A 22,456-nucleotide genomic window follows, 5' to 3' on the forward strand; every position below is an offset into this window, starting at 1 on the left:
ATCCCTCACTCCTCAGAAAATAATGCTACCTCATGCAACACACACTTCACCCAAACCATACTATCACTAGCTAAACAACACAACCCCCCCTCCCCTCCAGCCCACACCTTCAACTAGTAATCTCCCCACTGCCTTCTCTTTTTCTCCTGTACCTACCTCCAACATAAAAAAACTCTTAACTAAACTTAAACCCACCAAATTAGCAGCAGACAACCTCCCAAGTGAATACCTACAAATCGCAGCTGATGCTCTGGCCTACCCAGTATCCATCTTGATTAACCGATCTCTGTCAGAAAGTTAAATTCCCACACTGTGGAAAGTATCACATATAATTCCCCTCCACAAAGGTGGACCCTTCACAGAACTAACCAATTACTGCCCCATAGCTATTCTCTCTCCACTCTCCAAAATACTAGAGAGATGCATACACTCTCAGGTCTCAGACTACCTCCTTACTAACAACCTCTTTCCAGTACTCAGCATGGTTTCCAACCAAACCATAGCACCACCACTGCCTTACTCTCCTTTACTAACACTATCCTTCAGCATAAAAACAATGGCTATCTCTCCTCTGCTACTTTCCTAGACCTATCTAAAGCATTTGACATGGTCCCACACAAACAACTTATCTCTGTCCTCAATAACCTATCCTTCTCACAATCAGTCACCAACTGGTTTCAGAGTTACCTGTCTGACCGCCAACAATCCGCTGTATGGCAGAATGACATATCTCCCCAACTACCTGTCTCCATAGGGGTTCCCCAAGGATCCATCCTTGGACCCCTACTCTTCTCTGTTTACACCAATAATCTAGCCTCTGCCACCAAACATGGCACACTCATACAATATGCAGATGACTCGACCATCATCTGCTCAGCCCAGTCCCTACCCAAACTGCAAAAGTCACACAGGAAGCCTTTTCCTCTGTTGAAACATGGTTATCCGATGCCCAATTAATACTCAACCCAAACAAAACTAAACTACTCATCTTCCAACCCACCAAACATACTCAAAACAACTCTCACTTTAACATCACAACAAAAGACAACACCACTATATACCCAACTGAACACACCAAATTGCTAGGAGTGGAAATAGACAATAAACTAAAATTTGACATTCACATATCCATGACCATAAAAGTCCACAAAAAACTAGGAGCGTTATACAGAAATAAGCAATTTCTCACCAAAGCAGCAAAGATTTCAATAGCAAATTCCCACCTTATCTCCACCCTACTTTATGCCTCTCCAATATATACCAACCTAAGGCAATGTGATCTAAACAAGCTAGAGACCTGCTACAACAAAATCACCAAATTCGCCACAGGGGCATCATACCGTAGTCACCACTTTCTCTCACTTGCTGAACTGGGCTGGCTTGAACTCCCTCACCTCCTTCAGTGGTATCAACTCTCACTCACCCACAAACTAGTAAACCATCCACTAAATGTCCCATCCCTCCAGAATCTACTCCAACCCTATCGCACCACCAGACCACTAAGATCCAGCAACAAAAATCACTTGCAGATCACTAAAGCCAATAACTCTGCTGGTGAAGCACTATTCTCTTGTGCCATAGCCAAATTATGGAACTCACTCCCACCCACAATTACCTCCGTACCATCATGCACCCACTTCAAAACTTTACTAAAAGCGCACCTAAAAATATGCTGACTATGCCCTTGCAACTCCCAGTCTAATATCATCCACCCCATCCAACCACTACCTTTCTTTCCACTCCACTAACTACCTTGATTATAGCAAGCTCAGATGCTCATAAGCCTAGTACTTATTACACAGCAGGAACTTCTCATTGTAACATTTGTTAATGTCTGTTATGTACTTCACAGATAAAGATTATAGTTGTCTACTGATGTACTATGTTCTTCATCTGTAAATATGTTGTAAGTAATTGCTATGTTAAATTGTTAATTGCTATGTAATCCAATGTAACTACTGTCAGTTTATTTTACTGTGGAGCTTTTCTCCCTGGGCCTCCGCTGAAAATGGACCTACGTCCAGTCGGACACTCCCGGTCAACAAATTTAAATAAATAAATAAATAAACATACCACTAAACCAAACAACAAGGCTGGTGACTCCCTCTTTTCTAATATTGTTGGAAAAGCCTGGAATCTCCTCCCCAGTGAACTCTCCTCACTTCCCTCAGTATCATACTTCAAAAACAAATTGAAAGTGTTCCTCAGAACACACTGGTTATGCCCCTGTACTAAGCCTGACTAGTTATGTATCTCAATACTTTGCTCTTCCTACCCCTTCTACTCATTAACTGTAATTCATTCCTTATTAACCATAATACTATCTCCCTCTAGAACATCTTGATTGTACTAGCATGCTATGTTATGCATGTATTCTGCACTGCTGAATTTACTGTGATAACCTGTAATATGCATTGTAAATATGATTTTTTTTGTTTAATGTTTCCTTATTTGCTATCTTGTTAATTTCATTGTTCTATCTTGGAGCTTACCTCCCAGGGCCTCTACTGAAAATGGACATGTATCCAGTTAGACTAGCCCGGTCAACAAATGTAAAATAAAAAAATAAAAATAAATAAATAAAATAAAATATATACATATATATATATATATATATATATATATATCTATCTATATATATATATATATATATATATATATATATATATATATATATGCACACATGCACAAACACACACACACACACACACACACACACACACACACACACACACACACACACACACACACACACACACACACATATATTTGTGTGTATGTTTGTGATATTTTTATAGGGTATTTGGGTATGTTTCCAGTGTTTCTGAGAAAAAAACAATTCTTGTATTTATAAGAATTTTTACTAATACATGTTTTATTTTTTACTGCGAGTATAACCTTCTACATTTAGTATGCTGAAAGTTAGTTTTGTAATTTATTTTTATTTCTGTCTATTTTGGGTTATTTTTTCATTGTAGTATTCCTTTAAGTGATCAGGTGTACCTTTAAATGATGATCTACACATTTTGGCTTTAAGCTTTTGATATACTTGTTTTAGTGAGAAACAGAAATTGCATTATGTTTATACATTCTGATATTGATATAGTTAAGCAAGAAGAAAACAGACTGATTTATTATAATTCAGTATGAAAAATAATCTGTTCTGCATAAATTGGGCTGCTTGGTAGAGCAGCATGTGTCAGTGTAGCACAGAGCTAACAGGCCAGAGGCACCATTTTATATATAAGGAAGGAAGGGAAGAGGGGAAGTGTGAACCAAACAATGACGTGGAAAGGAAAATAAGCACAAGCAGCAGGGGCAAAACGACACTGGGCACCATATTTAAACATGGGCAGATTTGGATTCACAAGGTGGTAGACATGAGAGACATACACAAGGAACAAATGATAGAAGCATAAACGAGGGCAAGATGGGGTAAAGCCAGCCAGCTAACTGCTGAATGGCCCAGAAGCATTTTACTGATACCAACAAGGTGAGGGCACTGAGTTCTGGCAGCTGGTAGCAAAACCCACATACATCCCTGAAAGGCTGAAAATCTGCAACTCACTGCATTATGGGTTGCTGAATGGTAACCCAGAAGGTCATTGCCTAGTTGGCCTTAACCACTACATGCTTCCCATCTGATGCAGCCAGGGCAAGCAAATGGGGATGGGTTAGAACCCTCTCCATATGAGGCACTCCTAAACTACTCACCAGCCTTAACCTCTGCCTCAGATGGGGCAGTGATAGGCTGTATCTGATACACTTGTAGCACTGTTCAACCATGGTGATTATCAGAAGCAAGACAAAATTAGGAATCCTGACTTTAGTGATGAAAACCCAGAGATAATATAGCAGATATGATTCAGGAGATGACAAAGATGCCAATAACCATACCGAGCCTGTAAGCTCTACTGCCTCAAGCAGCATCTGGCAGTATTCCAAGCATGCTTTGCTTGTGCTAAAAATGAAATAACTAAGTAAGCAATCACATAGCACATACAGATGTGAGGAAACTCAAATGTGATTGCAAAGATACAGCTTCATATATGTGTGCCAGTAAGCAGAAGAATGAAGGGACTCTCACAGTTCAACACATAACTATAGTTATATCTGCATGTATAAAGAAGCAAAAAGCATTCAGTTCCCATGTTGCATGGCAGTAATGTGCACTTGTGCAGACCCACAATTAATTACAATGGATTAGTGACAGCTACTCTCATGTGGCTCAGTGCACTGAAGCAGATGCAGCCACACTAAAGCACCTATGTGCAATGATGCACAAACAAGATACAATGCCAAATGCTCCAGGGTCAGACCTGTGCCTTGCCCAGAATAACACAGTGTTACAATACAATAGCTACTGCCGAAAGTATACATAACATACTATCCTTACTCATGATTTTTTGCTCTGTATTATATATTTTTTGTAATTGTTATATATTTTATTACATTATAATATCTGAGACATATACATTCAATAAAATTAACTTTAATTGCTGGGTACTGAGTCTGTATGTAAATGAAAATGATGATTTTTTTTCAAGTTAAGCAGTCATTATTCTGGCTATACAGCAGTAGTGTGCATTTGTGTGAAGCGAGCTAGAATACTTTGTTGAATTAATTTTTAACACAATCAAATATCTGAGGTGTGCACAGTCAACAAAATAGCTATAATTGAAGTATATGGTGACTGTCTATAATAAAAAATGACTTTGTGTGTGTGTGTGTGTGTGTGTGTGTGTGTGTGTGTGTGTGTGCATATGGGGGAGGGGGTGCAGTGTATTTAAAATCAGCAAGTTGGCCATAATGTTTTTCACTTTCCATAACCATTGCAGTGCATATAAAACTGCAAAGCTTGGCCATTTTATTCAGTTTCCATGCAAACTGATCATTGGCAGAGTGTCTCATTGAGTACTAACATCTAATAGTGTCTGGTTCTCTGGATGAGTTTTTACTTATGATTTCTTCTGAATGAATTCTGCCTGTAAACCCTGTCTCTGTGAGGGCTTCATCCATGTGCTTGGCTTCTTCACCTAGGGCATCAGCTATATAATATATGTATGTGCCTATTTGTGGTTTTACCTTCATCCCAATCTAACACCAGAGGGGTACAGAAAAGTCAACTGCCCTTTACTGAAGGGGGAGGAAGGATGTATATATAATTGCAAGTATTTGTCTTTTCAGTTTACTGGGGCACTACCATTTTGTTTGCTTTGAACATTAAGCTTTAGACACAACATATTTTCCTTGAAAGAAGAAATAAAATAAAATTTCTTTCCTTGTTCATGATTTTTGTTCCAATCATCATTAGATTAAATGATTATAAAAAAGCTCTAAAATGTATCTCACATATTGAACCCCATGACTTCTGGATGCCTAGTGACACCAAGACCCCAGCTTAATACTAATTACTTCCTCTAAACTTAATACAGTGGTGTATTGACCAGTTAGGGTGTGCTAAATACATGGGGTAGGATGAAGCTGAAAAGTAGGACTGTGTACAGCCAAGATGAAGGGATACAGGATTGCCACTAGGGAGATACAGAGAGGGGACTGGTGTGGAACATGAGGCTCCATGGAGTTCTTTTTCTAAGTTTCCATTTTACCTAAGAGTGGATTTTCTGATTGCAGACAGACATCTGAGGTGTATATACTTAGTAATTTAGCTACAATGAGTGGTACATACTGAGGAATTCTGTGGATGAAAGTAAATAAAGTCATCTATCATTTGATCATAGGTAATGGTCATTGACTTGTTATAATAGTGACCCATCACATTCCAGTTAGCCCCACCCATTCAATTGTTTCTTGCTGCATCCATTGTTTTGAAGTCACCTGTTCATAGGTGACAGCACTGTAATCTTCACAACACCCACCATATGAACTGCACAGAATGTTTATTGCCTACCTAGTCTAGGGGTGCTCCACATTGGTTGATGTAATATATGTGCCTAATGGTGGGCCTTTAAGAAGTAGATGAGCAGAATGCATCTGACAAACACATACGCGGTGTACAGCAGGCTAGCAGTGTCATTGCAGTGTCCACTGTCATAACTGGCCCCTTGCTTGCAGGTGACTCTAAATCTCAACCAACAGATGCCCAGATATTTAACCCGGACACAATCTACAGCTGCCCACATGGAAATGGATCTGGGTTGGAATTGCATATGGCCTTTGGGAGACAGCAAAGTTCAAAGATGAATATGTCACTGAACTTCTGTACTTCATGGTGGAACACATTAATCTATGGCCACTTCCATGCAAATGTTGCCTAGTACAACCATCGGTACCCTCCGCCCCAGTGTTGCCCATGACTGTAGGATGTCCATAAGTTCATAAGAGATTACTAGGCTAATGGCTTAACAGTCCTTTTTACCCAAATTTTACCCAATCTTTGATCCCTAAGGGCTACAGGATGGCTTAGGTTTGTATGCCTTTGAATATTTTGCAGACTGTCCCTATCCATAAGGGATATGGGTGCCACCCCAGGAGAGAATTTATGATTTCCCCATCCATTGATCCAAACTGTGTTTAAAAAAACTCAAGTAAGGGCTCTGCTTTACATGAATAGGAAGTTTATTAAAGAGAAAGGGTAATCTCTGAGTCACAAATCTGTTTCTCCAGCATGTTTTATTTTTGTGTCACAGACCAGATTTAGATCCCTAGAGCAAGTGACCTTCATGCAGTTTGTCTTGCAAATATGTTACAGTTCAATCAGGGCTGGATGTGAGGGTGCCTTGTAGGTTAGGCATAGGTCACGCCTTAATAGTCTGTAGGACACAGAGTAAAGGGATAGGGTTTTTAGGCTATCCACATAGATGTGTTATTTACACTCTGTATTTTTTTGTAAAGAACCTCTGAGGCCACTCTAACTGTTGCAAGTACCTGGTCAAGGAGATGCCAAAATGTGCATTGTACTCAATTATTGGTCTAATAAGGGCAGAGTACAGTGGGACGATAACTTCCTTGAATCTGGATACCATGCCTTTACTTATAAAGTATGCCACATAGAAGGACTGCCTCACCACTGTGGAAACATGGCGGTCAAAGTTCAGGAGACTATCTATATGTGTACCTAGATCTTTCACCTCTGAGTCCATTGTTAGGGGTGAGCTATTAATATTGTAATTTTCAGGGGTATTTGATTTCCTAAAGGGTATGATTATGCATTTTTTGCATATAGTTGTAGGCCATTGCTCTACCAACAATCATTTGTCTGATTCAAACCCTTCTGAAGGATATCTACATCATTGAGCAAGTCAATGATTGCCCCCAATTTGCAGTTGTCAGCAAACTTAATCAGCCACAGGCCTACTACATTAGCCTTGACTTTAAATAAGTATATTCTGAACAGGAAATATCCCAGCACTGAACCCTATGGCACATCACTAGTAACTGGCCTCTTGCTGGATCTAAATTCACCTACTCTAGCAACATGTGTTCTGACTATGACCCATTTTACCAGGATTGACCACAGTTGGCTAGCATTTATGCACAGTTTTATAAGTTTATCTGTAAAACCTGGGTGGGAAATTGTGTCAAATGCCTTAGCCAGATGGAGGTAGACAGTATACACTGTTTTACCCTCATACAAGGCTCTAGTGACTATCTTAAAGAAGTCTACCAGATTAAGCCATTATGGCCTGCCCTTGACAAAGCCAAACTAAACTGGATCCAGTCTTTAGAGGTTTCTTATGGCATTATTTATGAGGTCAATGACTATTCTTTCCATGGCCTTGCATACAAGGCTAGTCAAACTTAGAGTCTGTAATTTTCATGATCTGTTGATGATCCCCCTTTATGCAGAGGGATGACTGTTGCTGTCCTGCACTCCACAGGACAAAGCCAGTCTGGTGGCTGTGGTTAAATAGAGATCCTAGTGGGCCTGATAGGTCCTGTTTCAAGTTATTTTAACAGGCATCCCAAGCTATTGTCAGGACCCATCAAAGCCATGTTTTTAGCTTTGGAGAATGCAGTGGTTATCTGTTCTTTGGTGATAACTGGTAGGGGAATGGTGGATGGTGGCAGTAACCTGAGGAGATGGCAAGGTGAAATTTGAGCTGAATTTATTGGCCAGCAGACTTGTTACATATTCTGAATAAGTATAGGTGATGCTGTCTACAACTAATTCCATACATTGTTGGGTGTTGCCCTTAAGATTGTAGACATAACTGAAAAATGCCTTATGGTTATCTTCAGCTTGGGAGGCTAATTTTGTCTCAAAAATTGCTTTTGAAGCTTTGACTAATCCTCACTTTGTTTGTTTAGAATAATGAGGGAGATTTTGCTCTGTCGTGCACATTCTCTCTTACTTCTAGACAGGATTTCCTTTCTATTGCTGTATAATCTTTTTATAGTAGGGATTTACCAGGATGGCATGTTTTTGCAGTTTGTCCTAGGCTTATTTTTGTCTGGTACTTCCTGTGAGACCATGGAAATACTGCCAGTCCAGCTATCTGGAATTTTGTAAATAATCATATGTCATTTGTGAATAGTAATATGGTTCATATGCTTGTCTAACAAATGTAAGAGAATTATATGTTATATGTATTAAACTACTGGTGCAGAAGTGTGTGTTGAAGTGTATGTTATGTACTGAGCTTCAAGAATGCATCCACAGTCTACCCTACTGGAAAGGAACAGAAATGTATATAAACTATATACCTGTGCAATGTATGTTTTAATAGTAGAAGCTGGAACATACAGTATTAACTTGCAAAACTCTAAAAAAATAAGTTGGAATCAAAGTGTTTTATGATTGAGTGTTTACTTCTCAGTTTCAGTGAATGAGACAGGATGTCTAGAGCTAGAAGTTTCTTTTGTCTTGAAACAGAAATAATTACTAGGTTTAAAAATGTAAATTGTTTTTATTGCTCTGTGACTTCCTAGCAGCTGTACATCTGAGAGATAAGTATTTGTAATACAGAGATATTAGTGTCTGGTTAGCATGGGAACTGAAGGCAGGTGACAAAAGGTGATGTAATCCAGGCTAACCCAGCAGTAATATGTGATATTAATTTAAGAACTCTCTCAGAGAGGAAGAGTGTGCATTTTGTATCTTGTCTTGGACCTAGAAACACTCATCATCAGCACTATATTTGCCTTGCTCTGTAAGTAAGTTATTTAGGGCTGATTATGTTTTAGATATAGATAAGAATATAGTAAAGATTAGTTTAGGTGTTTTCTGTATTTATTTGAGACTGTCCTGCAATGTTGTTTTCAAATATTTCCCGTGATTCTGAACTCTGTAGTCACTGTGCTGCTTGAGTATTGACTTGTTCTTTTATTATTTATTATTAAATATATTTAAACCTTTTAATTGTGGTTGGTTTGTTTAGAGATATTTAATCTCTTAGTGTACTTCCATATGTATTTGGTGACACTGTACAGGCCACTCTTAAATAGCCTTGCAAGTCTTGGTCACACTTACCATTTGGATAATAGTAACATTACATAGTAAGATTGGGCACCCTTTGGTAAGGGCCTTAGTAGTAGCTGATAAGTAGGAGTGGCTGGTGGCAGGTGATACTACCTTATAGTCTGGGCAGAAGGGGACATAGCTAATAAACATGTGCCAGCCTTTCCCAGGTGTGTTTTTGTGTTTGCATGTACGAAGCACTGGTTGGACAGTGAGGGTGCTGGAGGTCTTAGCTTGGCTACTTGGCTGAGATCTTAACCCTATAGCTGTGCAAGTGGGGAGTCTTAATGGGGATCTGGAGAAAGATGCAGAAACCAGCCCCAGACTGACTGTGATTTCTGTGTGCTCTTAATGGAAATTGTGCTTTATTGTGTGCATATTTGTCATCCTCCCAATGTGCACGTCCCTCACTGGTGCTAGTAGTGAGGATTGTGGCTCCTTGATTACTGGGCCAGTGCAGGGGTGTCACATATTAATTGTTTGGCAGTGGTGGGATACCCACATCATATATTAATTGGATGATAGTGGCGAGTTAGCTACATCACATATTAATTGGTTTATAGTGGAGTAGGTATGGAATTCCTGTAGCCTGTGTACAGTGCTTACTGAAGGTGTTTGTACTCTCAATCAGCCATGCAGTGAACATTTAGAGTTCATATCATAACTGTATCATTTTTTTTGTTGTTAGCTTAGTTAGTCAGGGAGAGCAGGCAAGCATGTCAGCAGAGAAGTGTGGCAAGCTGACAAGGAGCCAGTTGGCTGCGATGTGCCAGGCTAAAGGACTGGTGCATGCCAACCTGACTAAAGCAGACATGATTGCAGCTTTAGTCACAGCTGCATCACAGAATGGCAACCAGGAGGACAATCAAACTGGCCGTGGAGAAGTACAACTCTCAGAAAATGGACAGCTCAACCTTTCCACAGAGGACTTAAAATCCATCTGGAGTTAAAGACACTTGAGTTGGAGGTCAACCATTTAAAAATAGAAGCAGCAGAGAGACTGAGACATCTGAAGACTGAGGAGAATGAGAGGCAGAGGTAACATGAAAAGGAGATGCTGACTGTTTGCCAGAGTCATGGAGGTAATGAGGAAGGGAGAAACTTAACCCCAGAAGCAACAAAGGTCAGTACATTTCTTCCACAATTTACAGAGGGGGATAATTTTGATAGTTTCATTCATATGTTTGAGAGGACATGTAAACAGTATAATGCTGACCAAGGGCTCTGGGTATGGTTCCTGACTCCCTTACTCCATGGTAAAGCTGTAACTGTTATCTCCAAATTGTCTGATACTGATTGTTTAAATTATAACATTGTAAATAACTGTTTGCTAGAATGTTTTAAGTTAACACCTGAAGCTTATAGAAAAAAGATTTGTGAGCGTAGACACAAGGCAGATGAAAGTGTGTGTGAATATGTTGCTGAACTAAGCACTTATTTTCATAGGTGGATGAGTGGATGTCAGGTCACCACTTTTGAAGGGCTGGCAGACCTTTTGGTGAGGGAACAAACCCTTAGCACTTTGCCTGAGGACATGAGAATCTGGTTAGTTGATGCACTACTGCAGATGAGTTGTGGGGGAACGGAGTCCTATACCTAGCAAGCAGGACATGGAGAAGTATGTGTTGAACTGTATGCTATGTACTGAGCTTCAAGAATGTGCCCACAGTGTACCCTACTGGAAAGGAACAGAAATGTATATAAACTATATACATGTGCAAATGTATGTTTTAATAGTAGAAGCTGCACTACATTTTCCTTGCTCTGTAAGTAAGTTATTTAGGGCAGAATACCTTTTAGATATAGATAGGAATATAGTAAAGATTAGTTTATATGTTGTCTGTATTTATTTGAGACTGTCCTGCAATGTTATTTTCAAATATTTCCTGTGATTCTGAACTCTGTAGTTACTGTGTTGTTTGAGTATTGTCTTGTTCTTTTATTATTTATTATTAAATATATTTAAACCTTTTAAGTTTGACTGGTTTGTTTAGAGATATTTAAGGTCTTAGATTACTTGCATATGTATTTGCTGACACTGTACAGGCCACTCCTAAATAGCCTTGCAAGTCTTGGTCATACTTACCATTTGGGTAATAGCAACATTACACAGTAAGACTGGGCACCCTTTGGTAAGGGGCTTAGTAGTAGCCAATAAGCAATGGTGGCTGGTGGCAGCTGGCACTTCCTTATCGTCTGAGCAGAAGGGGACATAGCTAGTAAACCTGTTCCAGGCTTTCCCAGGTGTGTTGTGTTGTGCAAATGTACATCAAATGTCAGCTGTGTGTGCAAGTGTCAGCTACACTGGTTGGACAGATAAAACACTGGTTGGACAGATGCTGTGCTGGAGATCCGAGATCTCAGCCGAGATCTTAACCCAGGGAGTGTTAATGGGGTCTGTGGGAGAGATAGGCAGATCTGGAGAAAGAGGCAGGCCCCCAGCCCTGACTGTGGTGTGGTCTCTGTCTGAATTCACCACTTAATTAATAAATAATTATTTATTATTTATTTATTATTGGTTATTAAGTCCCATAGCAATACATAGTTCTGTGAATGGCTGCATAGTTGCACATTGTTTTTATTACAAAAATATGCTGTACACTTTGCTAATCGTCTATGACTACTTTTTCAGAGTTTAAAACTGTTAGTCCATGCAAAATGGCATGTGATCTTTATGTGGCTACTTATTGGCTGACATATAATGAATTTACAATAAATTTCTCCTGTTTGAATTATGTGTTTAGAATTAGTCCATAATGATTATCACAGAACATAGAATAACATATGCATAGGTGAAAAGTGGATGTTTTTGATGTGAACTCAATCTTTGATATTAATAGTAAATAATAAGCATTATTACAAATAAAAAAGTACATAAGAAGTACAAAGCTCTGAAAACATTTCAGAGAAAACAGACAAAAATAATGAGTGACAGAATTTATTATGCGGTTAAATGAATTTTGATGCTACAGACATCCTCAGTAAATCTAACAAGGCAACTAGACTTGAAAGTTTAAACTGCAAACCATCACTGGTTCTTTAGCTTTTATTGGGATGATTTGTCTCTTTCTAACTAGAAACAGATGTATTGCTAGAATTGGCAGTACTACATTCTGAAAGAGTTCAGAAGTCAAGAGCTAAGCGAGTACAGCTGGTAACTAAATCTATGCAAATCAGTACAATTTAGGAAGAGATACAAACAGATGAGAGGACGATATCTGCAGTAGCTGTTTCTCTTGCACATTAAACATGTAATAATTGTACCGACAGATCTATTGCTTTAAGGAGAATGGATAAGTTTTCAAGGCATCTGCTAGATACTGTTTTCCGGTCAGAATAATTTTGTTAATAGATGCCTAAGCTTAATTTATAAAGATGTTAAGGCTTAAGGCACATTTACAATCTAGACTGTTACCTGAATGCATATTTAAGTGAAGTTAGAGCATATAAAATGTGTCAGTGGCACAGAAGATAGCATACCTGCCTTGGGTGCAGAAGGCTGTGGGCTGTATTCCTGCACCAGGTAGATGGACAGCTGATGCTGTAGCTCCTGAGTGCGCCTTCCTTTAGATGGGATATTAAACTACAGTCCTGTCTGCTTCAGTTAGTTGCAGCTCAGGTGCATGCCAAAGATACTATGGCCCCTATTGAAAAGAGTAGGGAAGTCCCTTGATGCCCCTGTCAAATTTCCCCCTAATCGTATAAATACTGCCTCAGGTCTCTCCTGAAATGACTCTACTAGCCTAATAGGCTAACCCAGTCACGAAAGTGTAAATGAAAAATAAATAAATAAAATGAACAAACAGAGGTGGACATATACTTGAAGGATAATATCTTTATTGGTACAATTTTAACGATGCAGTAATTTCAGTGAAGTAGAGGTTGGTTTTCATTGTGGCATTTATACTGTAGATGAATTATATGATTCTACTAGAAAAATTTTACAAGATTTTGTTTCAAATATTTGAAAAGAAAGCAGTTGCTGCAAATTGTTATTTATTGCTATTCTTTATTCAAGTTTGCTGAGGACACTGTACAAGGTATCCTCCCACCTTTCATTGTCTTTAGCTTCAGAAAAGAAAATTCAGCACAAATACACACACACACACACACACACACACACACACACACACACATATATGTGTATATATATATATATATATATATATATATAATTTTGTCAAATGTAGCTTCGACTGAACCATAAATTGTAGAACAAAGTTACTGAAAATACATTTAGCTGAAATCCCATTTTATAGAAAAGTGTAGAAGTCTATAGATTGCATTTCTGGTATCATTTTTTGCTCATGGAAGCTGTTAGGGAGCATAATTTAGAAGATTTTGTGTGGATTGCCAATGCCCATTGTCATGCACCCCAGATTATTTGTGTGCTGACACTCATTCACTGTGTGTGGAGTTTTTTTTTTTCTTTTCTCCACTGGGGTGCAATCATGGAGTTAGAATATGCAGTGGGGGGTGAGGGGCAGAGTCCCCCACTCAGAGGGTGCAGAGGTGCTTTTCCAGCTGAAAAAAGAAAAGCTTTTTGTAGTACATGTGTAGTTTAGAATGTTTTAAATGAAATAGCTTTTCAGTTGAATGTGCTTTGTTATTATTTTCAGTCATTTGTATTTCAGTCAAAGCTGCCCTTGAGAAAATGTTACACAATTGTGTACATATATATATATATATATATATATATATATATATATATACTTAGAAGATAGCTTGACAAGAAAGCATGTCATTGCATGATACCAGTATACCAGTTATTTAATAGATTTTGCTGCCAGTATTTTTTCCTACTGTGCATATGTAGTTTTATTGGACCACTGTTCTGTAGTGTTAAGCCAATGAGGCTTTTGCAGTTCATGTATCCATTTCATAATTTTTATTTTATTTCACTGTTTGACACAATCAGTATGCAAAACAATAGTTAACGTAATGTAGTAAGGCAAGAATCAAGATTAAATAGGGTGCAAAGTAGTCTTACTGGTTGACCAGGGTATCCACTTTTCCCTTGTGCTCCTATAAGTCCTGGATATCCTTGAGGTCCTCTTCTACCTTTAAATCCTCTTCTTCCACTTGAACCTTGTTCTCCCTTAAATAAAAACATAATAATAATTAATGGAATTGTCATTTAAAACTACAGTACTATTTTAAGGTTACTGGAAATTGATACAAGTCTATAGATTAATTCCAGAACTCCTGACCATTCATTGATCTACATAAAGCAAATACACCATTATGACATAAATTAATTTGATAATGGACTACTGAAAAAACCCATAACTACTCACAAAAACGTATCAATTATGAAAAAGCCTTACGTGTAATATGCCTTGAGAATATCCTGTCATATTGTTTTTCTTGAAATCTGTCTGGGGGTCATACCTGCTCCCAATACTCTTCTGCACCCACCCATATATCATTTCCTTTATAACTCAACAGATCCTGTCACCTAACAAACGGACTTACTATAATCTGACACACATCCACCCCCACTTAACATTCCCTCAATCACATCTTATAGCGTTTTCAAGACAACCTCATATTAGCTTCCCTATAATTACAATACATGATAGCCAGTACCTTCCTTCTCTTCCCAATCTGCCAGTTTTATATTGGGTTGAAATACACAGACCAGTATCTACCTCCCAAATACTTCTGCTGTAATCAATGGCTGCTGGGTTCCTAGAAGGTTACGTGTTCATCTTGTTAAGCAGTGAGAGAAAAAAGTAAACAAAAATGATGCTAGCTCATTGTATCATACTTGTTTCTCTACTAGCCCTGGAGCAACTTAAAAATGACTGCTGTACCTTGTTAGTAAATCAACCATAATCAGCCCACGCTCTCATTCCACACTATAATAAAAGATAGATATCTGTAAATTTAATCCCTCTGAATTCTTAAAACGTAAACACTTTCAACCCAAAGTTATTCACCAAAAATCAATAAATAAATAAATAAATAAAATAAAACTATATCAGCCCAAAACATAATATCAGAATTGAATGCACATTACTCAGAATCCAGGCTCAGGATCTAGCAAATTCTTAACAACCTATGGATCACATCCGTGAATTAAATATCCTAAAAATATGTCACATCAGTGCTTGAAGCATTTGGTAAAACTTTCAGAACTGCAGTTTTAGATAGTTACTTATGTTCTTGACATACTTACAAAAGTGAAATAGGTTAAATTTCTAGAAAAAAGACAAAAACAATTTTTTCTTTTAGGCTTTCACATAATTTATCAGGCCATGCAGTATAGGGGGCTGGGTGGTACATGTTACACCGTTATATTGAAAAATGCTAAAAACATTCTAGGATGATGCTAAAACACAAAATTTTCCTATAGCAACTCCTGCTAACCTCCCTTAAAGTGAGTTCCCACAAAATGCTTTGTATAGGTATTGTCTGTACCCTCAACCCAAATACTCTAACTAAAGCCTCTGTCATGGATAACTGCCAGCATCAAACTGTACAGTTTTATTCTCCTGACTTAAATACAGACTGGCTTAATTATTAAACGATTCTAGCTAAAAAAAAAAAAAAAAACACCACATTTTTTGAGTCTGAGATGTTTACTCCCCCCATTTTTTTTTGGTAGACGAGTATTTGTGCCATTGCTAAAAAGGGTCAATAGACCAAACCATCCACCCAGTAAAGAAATAAAAAATAAAAACTTTTGAGACAAATTTGAGGACATTTAAGCACAATGCTATTTTTCTCCTTCATGAAACAGCTGGTCAGAATGGATAAACCCCAACTAACTTTATTTTATTCGTAACTGTCCAACAACTCAATTTTATCATTTTTTCAGATCTTAAGGGATACCATTTTCAGCAAATTTCATCCCGTCTTCCATCACATACATGATCAGTGGAGGTCTTTCTGTCAGGAACAAAACCCAGAAACCTGGTAGTTTATAGTTCTGTTAAACTTCTGTTGCAGAAGATGAGGAAATCCTTCTTAAGCAATGTGTCTTTTGTACTCACACCCAGCAACATTGATATGCTTCAGGATCCATTTGATTTGAATACCACTCTAATTCTATCCTTCAGTCATGTCTGTTCAGTTTTTTCCATCATAACCTGCTTTACAGTGTTCCAGTAAAACAACAGAGTCACTAGGTGGTATATTAGCAAACATTACTTTATGCATGTTCATCAAGAAATGTAATTACTCTGAACAACTTTCAGATGCATATACAAAAACAACAGTTTTTGCTATTCAATAACTTGCATTATCTCATCAAACTACAATTGTACATCACCCAAATGGGTTCATGTACATTTTTCCAAACCTGGTAATAACTTTTCCTGAGCGGCAGCTCCAGAAAAAGGTGGAGCACACAAACTTGAAGAAGTCTCATACCAGAAATGGTGCTATGAGTTAAGATCAACTATAGATTAAACTTTATCCTCATGCCGAAGTTCTCATTTCTTCCCTAACACTGAAAAGTCACTTTAGAACTCAGCTGATGTCCATTATCAGAATGTGGTGTGGTGAAATCTGTTTCACTCCTGCCTATTGCTTGAATGGCATCACCACCCTGCCCTCCAGCATTTGTTTTGAGAATGGTACCCCAAATTCTGACAGCTTTGCAGTTTTTTTATTGCTGATCCCATCAGAGCTATGTTGGTCACTCAGACATTAGGTGCTTGCTGGGGGAAACCACCCATCTCTCATCCATTACCACTTTTTTTATGGCCTCAGTATTCCTCACTTTGAAACCTTAAATTTATTCATTTCTACAGTCATCTCTTCGATTTGCAAATTTATTTTTCATTCTACAGACTCTGATTATTTTTATTGTTCAGATTCAGGTTATTTCTAAATAAGAACATAGGTAAAATATCAAATGCAATTTTTAATATTTATTTTCTGTTTGAATTGTTTGAATTGTGCATAAATTAATTCGCCCTGGTTTTATCTTTCATGCTGTTTTAAGGGCAAACATGAGGTGAAAAGTCTTCAAAAGTCAGGCATTTCTGGTGCATTCAGGAAATAGTCATGAAGAAGCTTTCTTGTGTATGAAGAAAAAAAATCAGCTTAGTGGAAAATTTTAAACCTTAGTTAGCTCTAACTAAAGGTTTGAGACAATGCATTGGAAGTCATTTCTTTACAACATATTAATATATTACCAATTTTTACATCCTGACAAATGACTTGATTTACTATAAAGTTTAAGGAGTGTCTTTTACCACCCACATTATCCATTCCTTTTTCATGAGGGCTGGGAAAGGTAGGTCGCAGATTAAAAACAAAGCAGCAAATTTGCTTGGCTGGTTTTTTAACTTTGGAAAACCTGAGGCAGCTGCCTTACACTCCAAATCTATCTAAAGCTGCAAGAGCTACTACCTCTCAACCTCTAAGTGCAGGAAATCTGGACAAAGCCTGACAAAATGGAGAGACAAAGGCCCCAAAATAAGGACATATATTAAATATTGCTCTTAACAACTTTGAAAGGTGCTACAGTAACAGGGTTTGTTTTAACATACATTTTCTGAAGGATTTGAAGTCTGAAACTCAAACAAATGTCATTATTTAGTGACTTCAAGCCTCAGATCATCCAATAATTTGCCAGAAAATCACAAATTTTATGAAGAACAGATGAAAAATATGAGCAATAAATCTGGATATTCTGCAAAAATCTGGACAGTTGAGTAGTATAAGAAATGCAGCTATATATTATAAAAATCTTGACATGCCAACAGTATTTTAAAGAATTCCCACAGTTTCAAAGTATTATTTGATGACTGAAAAATTGCAGAGATATATCTTTTTAGCAGAACTTGCTATATATTTTTCAGACACATTGAGTCACTGTACTGCAACTGCATGGTTTCATTGAACAGTAGTTATAATTAAATCTTGAGGAAGCTAACATTTTTGTAGCGCATGGAGCATGCTAATTACTCTCCGATATTCAGAAAAATACAAACCAGTTAATTAATTAATTTGACATTTGTTTACTGGGAAAGTCCAACTGGGCCAGAAAGTGTCCATTTTCAAAGGAGGCCTGGAAAGAAAACCTCTACAATCACAATCTTTCAAAAATCAAGTACAGATATTTTAAATCACAGAGTATCATATTACACAACAAAACATAAGAGTGAAAAAATGTTGTAATAAGAAAAACATAGAACGCGTTTCATAGTAGAGTGCAATGAAAAACAATAACATGATCTGAAGAAAATATGTGAGGGAAAACTCAATAGCCATATTATATTGTTACATAGATTAGTATGTGATAAATGAGACCTGAGACAATTCTAACAAGATAATTAAATAGATATTAGAGATTACACGATTAGAAACAGTGAGGTGAGTGATGCAAGAACCATCCTTAAGAAATGTTAAGTACCCCCTGCTAAAGTTGTTAAGGTCAGGTCTAGCACTTGGCAGTAAAATCTGCCTGTACTGACCAGCAAAAAACAGCAGCAGAATAAAATACTTGGTTTTCCTTGTTGTCCATTGGTAATGTGTCCTGACTTCCTGTAATATACTTAAAAAGTTACCAGAATGTCAGGATGTATGCTTATCTGCATTTTTTGATGGACACAAAGTCTGAAACCTAAATATTCATCATTATTTAGTGTCTTCAGTCCTCAGTAATTTGCCTAAAAAAACATGCACTTTATGAATAGAAGATCAAATATATGAAACAAAAATCTGAACATTCTATGAAAAACTGGACAGTTGAGAGGAATGGGAATGTGAGTGTAAATAGAAGGCAGTATGCATTAACACTGTCTTCTCGACCGTGCTTGCTATGTGCTTTGTGGTTTGAAAGTCAATGAAGCACTTAGTGTTTTTTTCTTTTCTTTTTTTTATTTAACTTGTAGTACATGGAGCAAATAAAACTATAACTATATGCACTATAAAGAATTATGATTGGGTCTCTGATCCTAACTTATTATTATGTGTTCTTGACATCGATGCTAAGAAATTCACATCTCAAGCGAATTTCTTGGCATCCATGTCTTGAACTCATAATAAGTGATAGGATCAGCGACCCATTCTTAACCATCTATATCTTTATCCTTTTTTCGACCATTGTTTGTCAACCATCATCCTTCCCATATTCTGCTCATTTGTTTCTCATAGGTGAGACTCAGCTGTATGAGTTGTCACATAGCAAGGCAAGGATTTTGTTTGTATGGCCATTACCCCACCCATGGGGTGGGGGGCAAGTATCCTACATTACGACAGGGACCACTGGGAACAACTGCACCTTCCCCACACCAGCAACCTCTGTCCTGTTGCTTTGCCCACAAGAAAAGCAAAGACCTTCATCCACATACATTCTCCAGCAGATATCCGAAATGGCATTTGAACCCAGACTGGCTAGGTAATAGTCATATTTATCACTTTGCACCAATGGAACTGACTAAGGAGTCTAACATTTTTTTAGTTTTGCACTTTACAGATAGTGTTACAAATGAATATTTCACACACAAGTACCTTTCATGTTTTGAAACAATAGGTGTCATTTAACATTAAAAAGAAACTACAGAAGTTTACAAGTCCATATCAAAAAGTGCTGCTTCTTTATACATAAATATTGTGCCACTGCATACTAACTGTCAAGAAAAGAAAACAAATATTCTTACAAAAGTTAAGATAGGTTTGAAACAGATTATGCTATACATATATGTAACAAACATGATCCAGAAAATATTTATTTTTGCAGAGGGTTGTAGTCTTCCCAAACTCATTGATGTTGAGGCTTTGTTCCTATACCTGTAGTAGCAAATTATACTAACTATAAACATAGTACGCAATTGCATGAATATGTTCAGTGCATTGTGTTTTTTATCACTGTTTATGTATACAGGCTATATATCTGGATGGTCATAATGAAGAACAGTTTAGAGAAGGCTCTCTGCTCTTGTGAATGGCATACAAAGGGATGTGTACTATGTACACACTGGTACTACAAATGGGTGAATTCTCTCTGAAGCATGAATGAATGAACTACACTGCACAATACGCTAGAGCTGCTTAGTAAAGTATAATATACCTTACTAACTAGCTGCTTATAAAATAATTAATGGGATATATTATACCTCACTAAGTTTCTGTTTCTTCTGCTCTGTTATTCACAGTCATGCATAATAATCCCTCATGATCTGATATTCATTAAGCATGACAGCATAGGGAGGGTCATTACCATATTATGGTCATGATATGCTCCTACTGGTGAGAGCTTGGCAGCATCATTATTTGGCACTGGTGTGGTCACAAGCACTTTATAATTTGTAGGTACACAGTTAAAGTACTATACAGTCATAAAATTGCCAAGATATGGAATGATATACCTCAACATATACTCTAAGGGTACACCTGAAACACACATGGCTCTGCTCCTGCTCTAGACCTGATTAAATATCGAGCTTAATCCCCACTAGCTCTACTCTACCACCTATGCTCTTCACTTTCCTACTGTTAATTTCTCTTCCCTCATTTCTCCTTTTTTGTCTCCCTCTAATTGCCAGTGTTTAGTTCTGTTGCCCCTTTTCTTCTCTTCTTACCCTTTGACCCTTTGCTCTTCCTGTTCTTTTTCTTTTTTGTCCCATTTTTCTACTATCCTTCACCTCACCTAGCTAAACTTATGCTTTCGTAATAATTGTTGTATTCACCCAAATGTAAATGTATGTACTTACAATTGTCAGTTTTTATATTTTTTACTATCTCTTATATCTCTGCAATTGTATCTGACTTCAGTATTGTTGATGTTTTTGTATTTATAGCTGCATATTTGCTAACTTCCTGAAACTCTTGTCTTATGTACTATTAGAACATAGCATCTGTGAAGCTTTTCTCTCCGGGCCTCCACTGAAAACAAGCCATCTTTGGCCCAGTTGGACTATCCTGGTAAACAGATGGAAATAAATTAAATAAATAAATAAATAAAGTCCTATAAGCTACTCGATGTATGCCAGTATGTACACAGTGAGTGTGGTATATGTGAACCACAAGCAATCCTGGGAATGTTTTTTCATTTTAATGTATACTCTGTTTATGGAGTACTATGACTACACAATGGGGTAAGACTGCATGTAGGATCCTTACCATGCTGTGCACCAGTTTCTATCAACGAAGTAAGGCTTTGGTATATTGATCCATGGCATGCCAACCTTACTCCACACAGCACAATGTTTATGAGCAGCACCCCAAGTCTATGGTTTTCTGCGTCAGACTAAAGGGATACTTTGTATTTCACAACCCTAGTATTCTCCTTACCCCAAGTCAGAGAGATCTTAGAGTCAGCATATTTATTTAAAAGGGCTGTGGTGGAACTGCCCACTCCCCAACACTGTTGGAATGCATGGGGCATAACTTCCCTGCAAAAAAAAAATATCTGTTGTTATTTTTAATTTTCTTTATCTGGTGATAAGTTTTGATTTTGTTATAGAAAGCCATGTTATATGCACATTTTTTCTTACCTATTTGCATTTTAGATTAACTCCATTAAACATAGTTTTGTCAGTTTGGATTTCTACTAGTACAAGAAGTATCCCTTGTACTAACTTCGTTCTATCTGTTATAAAACTTGCCTTCACTAGTCCTTCATGAAACAAATAAAACTTGTCCAGTTTTATCACTTACTGATCCAATTTGCTATTGTCCATACCACTGTAAAAATCTATGAGGCACTAGTGTTTACATGATAATTAACTTTTTGACCACAATAGGACCCTCCACCAAAACTAATGGGTTGTAGCAACACTTGTACATTTCTGTCTTCTATCTTATGCTGAGCCATGGATTTTGTTTTTATCTCTGAATCTTACTTTTCTACTCTGTCCAAGGTCATCAGTTCAGTCATAGTCATCATTGCTGGCAGTTCTTCTGCTTAACACATTAATTATTGGCTGACAGAAGTCTTGCGGCTTCAGTAAGATGAAGTATGGCAGGGTGTCGTCCATGATTACATAACATTTCTTGTATCTGATTTTGCTAACTCACTTAATCCTTCTGTTGTACCCTGGAGGTCAACTGGTGCCCACAGTAGGACTTAGCTGA

This window comes from Protopterus annectens, chromosome 10.part0, assembly GCF_019279795.1.
Source record: "Protopterus annectens isolate FY-2018-M chromosome 10.part0, PAN1.0, whole genome shotgun sequence".
Classification (NCBI taxonomy): Eukaryota; Metazoa; Chordata; order Ceratodontiformes; family Protopteridae; genus Protopterus; species Protopterus annectens.